Consider the following 9,125-nt stretch of genomic DNA (forward strand, 5'->3'; position numbering starts at 1 on the left):
TTACGCACGTTGCGCTGCTTCTTGCGATATTTACGCACGTTGCGAGCGAAAGTTGTCCTTTCTTCGAGGCACATTCCAGGATGGGAGACTGTCCACAAATCAGGAGCTCGGAGAAGCTAGTCTTCCCGTCTCACAAAGTCACTAAACTTTGAATTCGAAACTTAAAAAGTTTAGAATAACGCGTGCCGTGTGATCCCTGAACTTGATGACACGTCAGCAAAATACTTCCACACCAACCACAAATAACTCTGTTTCTTGGAAAGCTGTTGTGTGCGCAAGCCTGCTTGCTGAGGTAATTCGCAGCGTAAGACAAAGAAATGACCGCCGAAAAAGAAACGCAAACAAGGTGTAGCAGAAAAGAGTACTGTCGAAGAGATTAATGCCAAAAGACAAGGAAACGAAAATGAATCCAGACACGCAAACATTAGGTGGCAGTAATGAAGTGACTAATAATTATAGCCACTCTTTCACCATCGAAGTACGGAATTCAGCAGATTACGCCCCAAGGAATTTTGGAATCACAATTTGCCACCATAGATATTCAGTAAGCACAGAAAAAAGTCATTTAACCTGCTACGTTACGAATGGCTGAAGTATGAGTTCGAAAAGGTCGTTTTCTTTCATGTGGAATTCAGATGTTGCCTAGAGTGTCTTATAAAAGGGTCGGTGCATCGAAGCAGGGCTCCAAGAAATTAACCAGTGCTTGTAGTAGTACGGCTCTCAGTATAGGCCACGTATTTGTAATGGAAAAAGGCTATCACTTTCCCAAAGCGAGCAAAATCTATACTACATTTCAACGTCCTTTTTCAGCGAACCTCCACTACGCTACATCGTAGCAAAAACCTTCTAGTCCCGGTTGCAGAGCGTTAATAGCATGTATCCTTCAAATAAAAGGAGTTCTAAAGCAAAACCTCTGCTACGCTACATCTTTCAAGGTCATTCATGCCGTTGCAACACCTTCAGCCGCTAGCGCGCAAGCTGCGCCTTTTTTCCTTAGCGCTTCGCTCGCTGGGAGCCTCGACATTGCGGTACCACGTGGCTAGGCTAAGGGGAAAAGGCTGCTTCGCCTACAGTTGATCGCTCAGCGTTGACTGGGCTGTCTGTGAATTAGCTACAATTCAAGCGAACCACGTGACTAGCGGATGTTTAGCGGCTGCTTTGCTGGCGCTTGGTCCCTCAATCTCACGAACGATGGCGTTCCGGCGGGCCTGTCTGTGTGTGCTGCTCAACGCAAGCTTCCATTCATCCAGTAGATGTAGTTATACGAGAGGATGCGAAATTTCAAGGAAAGACAAACTTTCGCGAAACGCGTTGTGCATAATATCTGGTTTCGCTAGTGATAACTAGGTTTAAAAATGTTAAGCTTGAGGGATTTCTTGATACGCTTTTTTCCTTTCATGTTGCCAGCACCTAGTGCTGCAGGGATATATCATCCGCTAGAATAGAAACGTCCGTTTGCTGCTTCTCGCCCACCGTTATTTCGGTTGATAAAGAAAGAGGGTAACGGGTTCGGCCTACGCCTAGGCTGTTCTGGCTTGATCCTGAATGCTCTCAGTCGGGTTTCATGTTTCTGGATAGGACTGCGGTAGAAGATCAATGCATCCAGGCCAAATGTCGCCGTATTCCTATCGTGAAGGTCCACTGTGCACGTTGCTATGGCTGCTTTTCCGATGTATGTGCTTCCATATAGTTAATAGCGGAGCACTAGTTCGCTCTAATAAAGTGTAATCGCAACTAGACTACCATCTCGTTTTAAACTAAATGAGAATAAGAATAATCTAAACTGTGCATCCCCTGAGGGACAATCAACCAAAACTCTTCCGAACGCGGATTTCTTTCCCTGTACACAATGGTGCACGCAGTTAAGCTTTGAAAGATGTCAGTGATTTTAACGGTGCTACTTGAAGGGCTCAGGTGATGGCCTTTTAATTTAATTACATAGGCGGGACCTTTGCAGCTCGTCGTGGCTGGAAAATTCAGCGCTGGTAGCAGTACGGATTAAACCTTGCATAGTCAATTCAGCTTCGGGAATAAAAAACGAACCCCCTTACTCCTCAATTATTCCGCAATCTGTTAGTGGCGCTAGTCAAGTGAACAGTAATAGTAACGCAGGGCCCTTTCTAGAGGCCATTATCAACATATTGTGTCTGCCCTTAACTAAAGCAGGTCGCAATAAGCTCTATGAAACAAAGTTCTTTCGCTTCGACTGCCGTAACCGTAAAAATGCTATTAACGTAATTACCCGATTCTAACGCGCCCCCGATTCTAACGCGCACCCGATTTTCCAGGCAAAAAACCGAAAAAACTTGCACTTCCGACTGTAACACGCAAGAAACTTTGTGAGCAAGAAAAACGAATGCGAGAGAAACGGGCAATTTATTTCCCGAATAATCTCACTCATCTCACTCCTCGTCGCTCTCCGAGAGCTCCTTGTCGCCTTCCGCTGACCGCAATATCTCGGCATCGGTGCCGTCAAGCGCGTTCGCGATGCCACACTTCTGAACGATCGTTCAACCATGTTCGATGGGATCGTGGCCCACGCCTCGCACGCCCATCCCGCGAGCTTTTCCAGAGGCATACGCTTCAGCCAACCGCTCGCTGTGAACGCGTGGGAGCCGCTCGTAAGCCGCGGAAGCGGCGCACCTTCGTTGCCGCTGCTGCCATTGCTGTTATAAAGCACGCAAGTGGAATAATTTGACGGTTTGTGTGAACGCCGAAAGAAAAGCCTAGGTGCCTAGATCCGAAAAATTGTTGCTAAAAGCTTTGGCGCCATCTTGAGATGGCGATGGCGATGGGTGGAACGGAATTTCAGCTGTTTCGGCAGTTTCGGCTTCGTATTCGATTCTAACGCGCATGCGATTTTTCGGCCTTTTTTTGCGAAAAAAAGGTGCGCGTTAGAATCGGGTAAGTACGGTACACGCCATGCGGACCTAGTCGGCAAGGTTTTAATTGGAAGCACTCAGGAAAAAGCCTTGCATTTTACCGCTTGTACAAAATTTGTTTAAAATGTCCAAATGCGTTCTTTTAGTCGCTACAGAGCTTTAACTAATGAGCCGCCTAGTGATGGTAACGTGTTCCAAACGAGATTAGGCTGTTATTTTTTACGGCTGTCTACAAATTAACGCAGCTTTATTTTCTTTGCGTGTTTCTTCGCATTACCATAAAAAAAAACTCCTCTTCCTTAACACTTTAAGACTTTAACGAGTGCATTTTTTTTTTGTTTTCCGCATGCCATTAAATAGTTTGAATTCCCCCTTTTTCGCGATACTTGTTTGAAATTGGCTTCGTTGTGGACATTTCGCATGATGATTTTGCGCAGTCGACTCACAGGTAGGCACGATCTATGTTGACCTAAATTTATCTAAGCTTCAGGCACTAACCACGATTTTGTCGCTCCTGTGCGCGCAATACGATAAACACCGACGAATAATTACACCGCGAAGAAGAACTAACGCTACGAAAAAGTATTGAGCAACGATCACTTAGAGTGTCGCAACAGTACCCACCATACCGTTTGTGTATCTGCAACACCCTGGTGCAGAGCCATTACGAGTGTTTCTCGCTGGTTTAGTTGGGTCATCATCATCATCACCAGCCTATACCTACGCCCACCGCAGGGCAAAGGCCTCTCCCATTAATCTCTAATTATCCCGGTCCTGTGCTTACTGCGACCAATTTATCCCCGCAAACTTTTTGATCTCATCTGTCCATCTAACTTTCTGCCACCCCCTGCCACGCTCGTCTTCTCTAACTCTAGTTGGGTAAATTTCGTTTATTCAAAACCCGCGCACAGACTTGAACTCAAGAAACGACAAGCACGAGAAGCCATCCACGAGATGGTAGCAATCTGCAACTGCACACGGCCTCGCCGATGAAGGTACATGGCTTTCTTAAAACCTGCCTTGCGGGCCTTACTCCTCAGAGATTACTATCGGGGGCCCTATCCTCAAAATTGCGAATATTGTAGAGTTCCACCCGTTGGCAGCAAGTGTTTTCTCTTGAGCGCTCACTTGTGTGGCGTCTAATGTCCTGCCGGTTGGCGAAAAACTGAGTATGCATTCCGAATTTTTTTCGTTTCAGGATGTTTATTCGTACCTGGTCTAAGGTGTACCAATTTCTTCGTTTCTCCTTATATTGTATTCATGGCATGCTTAGACAACAAGGGAAACGTTCTAAAGAGGACGATGTACCTTTCGATTGGTCTTCCACAAAATAACAACGTGCATAACGCATAAAAGATCATGCCCTCTTTGTGATTGTCTGTAACAAGGTGATGCATTTTAAACCTTTGGCGGAAATGATTACTTTACACGTTAGCATCATCTCTTAGTGGGAAAGCCTTATTTTACTTTTCCCAGCCGAGCTGTAAAAGATTTAATTTCCGCCATCGGGCATTACCAGAAAAAATACTACGAAAAATTTCTCCCACCTCCCCTCGCGGGAACCCCTGTGTAGACGCGACGCATAGGGGGTTCCGTTGTTGTTTCCGTTAGGTTGATTCTCCCATCGCGTGAAACGTGCCGTGAACCCCCTGCCGCGGCTATGACGCAACGTGGCGCGGCTGTGGCGCAACACAATCCAACACAATCCACTTTAATCCAATCCAATCCAAATCCAATCCAATCCAATACAATCCAATCTAAGCCAAGCCAAGCCAAACCAAGCCAAGCCAAGCCAATCCAATCCAATCGAATCTAATCCAATGCATCTCGCGAGTCACGAGAGAGTGCTCGCTATCGGAGAGCAGAGGGGGTGAGCGGCGGAGAGCGCAGCTCGTGCGGCGAGGAGAATGGGGGAGGGGTGTGGACGGACAACAACAACGCCGTTGGAGGGACAAGGCGAGTGAATGAGACGCAGCCGCATCTAAAATTCCGAACGCACGTGAGCATTCGCGTCGTGGGGAACGCCCGGTGTCGGCCAGCTCGACCTTCGAGAACACTCTACCCAGCGTTCGTGGCGTGATCTATCGCGTGCTTTTCTCCTCGCCAGCTCGAGCCTGAAGTGGGGAGAACAGACGCCGAGTTCGCGCTACAGACGCCGAGTTCGCGAAGCCGGTTGCCGCGGGTTCTAGAGTGTACTAACGCGGTGTACTTAGTGAGATGTGAAAGCGAGGGGCAATTTTAATGCGTAACATTCTTTGCCGAGTACCGCCACAGCCAGGAGCATGTAACGCCCTGCCTTTCCACAAAAATGCAGATTTTGCGAAAGTTCCAAATGTAATCGTTAGAATAACGTAAATGGAGATAATCGGTCCAACGAAATTAAAAAAAAAAACTAAAAAATAACAAAAATATAAAAAATACGGGAAATGTCAAAACGTATACCGCATGGCCTTTACAGAAACATGCAGATTTCATGAAAGTTCCACCTGTAATCGTTATAATAGCGTAAATGGACATAATTGGGACGGTCGCTTTTCAGCACTGTAAGGGCTTCGCCTATCCTCCGAACCTCACTAAGCGCTATTCTATTACATTCCATTTAATTCCCTCCAATTCCTCGAACACCACCTCCAGACTCGCCTTGCTAGATAAAGTTCTAAATGTTAAATGTTGCCAGGTTTCGATTCCAATGGCGGCCTGTCCGGATCCAGGGATACTTAACACCCTATGCTGCGTCACAGGTCTGACCGCCGCCGTGGTCAGTTGCGTCGCAGCCACTGGAGACTCAGGGCCGAGGGTTAAGTGGCGTATTCATGAGAGGTTAGCGTATTCATGGGACCGAGTGAACAATGGGAAGACAGACGAGTGAAAGAAAGCAAACAAGCGGAGTGTTGCGAAATTGGGAGGGGAGGGCGGTTCACAGTGGCGGCGCGAGCCAGCGCTCTCCCAAGTGTGCGGTGGGGGAGGGGAGATGCAGTATGCTTTGCCGGCACGAGGCGCTCGACGGCTCGACGCTTGGCAAAAACGTGAGAGGTGCGTGCGCGTGACTATGACGTGCGTTCACTTAAAACGGAGGTCGCGGTCCCTTCCTGAGTAGCACTTCGTGCCGCCACCACAGAGCCTCACCGTGGAGAGACCATACGAGTGAGAACTGCCTCACCGCACTGCAGCCATAAGGAGAGAATTCTTAGCTGCGAGGGACGCAGCTGGTCGTGCACATCTGCAGCGGCTGTCGTGAAGCGCGCACATGCGCTCTTAGCCAGTTCTTACTGAGCAATGAGCGATGCAAGAGGTGGAACTGCGTCCTCTGCCGATGCTGCTAAACGAGCTGCCCGAACAGAGGCTCGACGCCGACGACGCCAGAATCCAGAATTTGTGCTGAACAATGACCAGCTACTCCCAAATATCGCATTAGGGAGTATCGTAATGCCCAGCAATTTTTTTTACTCCACAATTCAGTGCTGAGCAACAAAAGAAACATAGAGTTATAGAATAAGACTTGCTTTCCCATTAGGTTCTACCAAGGGTGCGCAATTCCATGTTTCTGCGTCATAGCTTGCAATATTGAGGTTGATATCACGAAGTCTGTTCTGCCTAAAAACCGTACCGGTGCCGTCAAAAGTAATTGAAGCACGGGAGCTGTGGCCGAACCGCATAGGAGCGCCGTGTAGCTACAGCGGAGGTAAACGAAAGGAGCAGGACCCGCATGCGCACCTGCCGACGATGATAGCCCATCTATACTTCTAAAGCCACTTCTTTTAACGCGCCTTCAAGCCATTATTCGCAGCAGACTGGGGCCCTATTCTCGACTACACAAATTGCCGGCAATTTATCAGAAGTCTTGTCTGATTGGCTTTCAACTTTGGTCACGTGCTTCCGGTTGACAAAGCGGTTGTGTGTGTTGTCGTCATTTTGGCGTTTTATGACGTTTACGAGCACCAGTTCTAAAGTTTGTCTTATTTCTCTTTACTGAAAGCGAATAATTCTTGGCCGTCAATGAAAAACCAGACTAAAAGCACTAGACATAACAACGTAGGCCTGTCTTTGCTATTCAACAACAATAATGCCTTTAATACACGCCCTCTCTGGTTTTGGCGGAGAAGGCATGGCGTAATTTAAACAGTTGGCGGGAACGATTACGTCATGCATTGGCAAATTAATTGAGGCTGCGTAAAAGTGACGTAATGCTACGTAACAGCTTGAAAATGGCGGCTGTTTTTGTCGCAAAATACAAGCAAAATAGGGGAAAAAATTGCCCCGGCGTTCGGCGCCGCGAAATGTCCGCCAATTTGCAGCAGGCGCAGTTTCGCATGCACAATGTTTAAAGCATGTTTCCTAGCGAAATAAATTAGAGTTTCAACTGCTTCCAAGTCAGCGATCATGGAGCATACAAATAACGTGCAGTATTTTGCTTTTTATGTTAGGCCATAAAATAAGAAATATTTGTTTGGCTGTTTGGCGTAACCGCAACAAAAGAGGGCAGTACAAGCCTCTCCATGACAAAGAGAACCCAATGCATGGCATTTGTCCACACTCGTCCTAGTAAGTTGTTGGGTCACATGATCGAACTCAAGAGTAAAATAACAAAGAAAAGTGACTCTTTGGTTCATTACAGCGCTGATTGAAGTCGAGATTGACGAATGAGTGAATTGGCGACATCGGTGCGCTCCGCGGTTATCAGGCGTAGCGCTTCGCTACTCTTATGTGTAATAGAAGCGGTGGTCGCGGCCGTCTTTTTCTGTGATCACTCCATAAACTTGTAACATAGCAGCAGACGATGGCGTAACAAAGATTGCATTGAAGCAGAGAGCGCAGCTATGTTACTAAAAGCGATTGAAAGAAATAAATAGATACGGTAAAAAAATTGTGTGATGTTCCTTAGCTCGACATCTACCTTTCGATCGCTTTTCGATCAACGTTACTCGATCGCCTTGTGGTGTTGACGCCAATTTTGACCTCCAGAAATGTGCTTTTCTTTTCAGCCTCAGCTACCACCTTAATTTTTATAGTACATGCCAAGTGTTTTTATATCTTTCTTGCACAATATTTGATACCTTGGTTGCGATCTTTATGAGTGAATCGTCAAATTGTACTGCATGTCGTCATAGCTATAGGTGCCGCACGTCACTGATTGCTTACGTCGTGCTGACGCAAAACATTGCCGGCAATTTGTGCAGTCGAGAACAGGGGCCCCTGGTCTCAGCGATGGCGCTAATCGCAGAGGCGGTATCTGGCAACGTTGCTCACACACTTTCAGCGCACTCGAGCTGCTGGAGAAGCGTCGCAAACGCAGGGATAAGAAGTGACATTTGTTATGATATTTTCAGGTGGATCTGCTATCAGCGCCATCGCCGAGACCAGTATGCCACGAACAATGCTCGAAAGCGCGTTAAAAGAAGCGGGTTGAGAAGTTTTAAAGGGGCTATCGGCGTCGGCAGGCACACATGCGTGTTGTGCTCCTTTAGTTTACGACGGGTGCACCTACACGGTGCTCCTATGCGGTTCGAACACCGCTCCCGTGCTCCAGTTACTTCTGACGGTACCTGTACATTTAAAAAGCATACAAGGTGCTTGCCCTGTGTATTCGTTTGTCAACATGAGTACATTACCGCGATTGCTCAATTTCGAAAGAGCAATAATTTTTTTTACTTTAAAGAGTAATAAACCCATTCCTTGTTGCGAGAAAATATAAAAAAAGGGAAATAACACCCCTATTTCAGCAAACCACACCACTAAAACGAAACATTTGTCCCAGGAAGCTCTTTCGTCCTTTTTGATTTCTAGAAGAACAACATATGGCGAACGACCGATACTTGTCAAAGTGTCTCAACATATATGTAGGTATATTGTTACTGGGAGCATAACAATAGTTATAGACATTTTCCTTTTTCATCAAAACAAACACATCTGGTCCGGATCTATTGTTTCGTGCTTAAATAACGTGGTTTTTTCATTGGCGGGGTCCACTTTATGCGGCACTTCTTTTGCCTTAGCACACTCATCCGGTCTCTATGAATATACAAGCATGTTACCGCTGATTTCATATTTCACCTCTTCTGACAACAAGCGAAAACAAATTTTCGAGATTACCCAAGTAACTTTTGCTGTGTAGCACGCGTGAAAATATAATAGTGAATGCGATTAGGGTCTGCGAGGCAGGAGAATATTTCATGTCCAGGTATTTCTAAGAATTGTTGCGTCTGCCAAGAACAGTTTTACATTGCGACAAGTAAACGTTGTGGG

Source organism: Haemaphysalis longicornis, unplaced genomic scaffold (assembly GCF_048455015.1).
Source record: "Haemaphysalis longicornis isolate Haplotype H1 unplaced genomic scaffold, Haemaphysalis longicornis Haplotype H1 scaffold_2, whole genome shotgun sequence".
NCBI classification, from domain to species: Eukaryota; Metazoa; Arthropoda; class Arachnida; order Ixodida; family Ixodidae; genus Haemaphysalis; species Haemaphysalis longicornis.